Genomic DNA, 273 nt, shown 5'->3' on the forward strand with positions numbered 1-273 from the left:
ACTGTTGGTTGGGCTCATTGGAGGGGTCTAGTTGGAGGAAGTGTCATTTCCTGGGGGACTATACTCGGTCTCTGGTCCCTCCCTTTCAGCCTTCTCCTGTGCTCTGCTTCCTGGGTCCATGCGGTGAGCAGCTTTGTTGCGCCATCCCCCTCTGCCGTGTTTCTGCCTTGGAGCCAGATGACCGTTGATCAAATCTGTGAGCCGAAAGAAAGTGGCTGGTGTCAAGTATGTTTCTCCAGTAATAGAGAGCTAAGGTGCTCAGAAAAAGCGCCC

This window comes from Chinchilla lanigera, unplaced genomic scaffold (assembly GCF_000276665.1).
Source record: "Chinchilla lanigera isolate Chin_1 unplaced genomic scaffold, ChiLan1.0 scaffold00077, whole genome shotgun sequence".
Taxonomy (NCBI): Eukaryota; Metazoa; Chordata; class Mammalia; order Rodentia; family Chinchillidae; genus Chinchilla; species Chinchilla lanigera.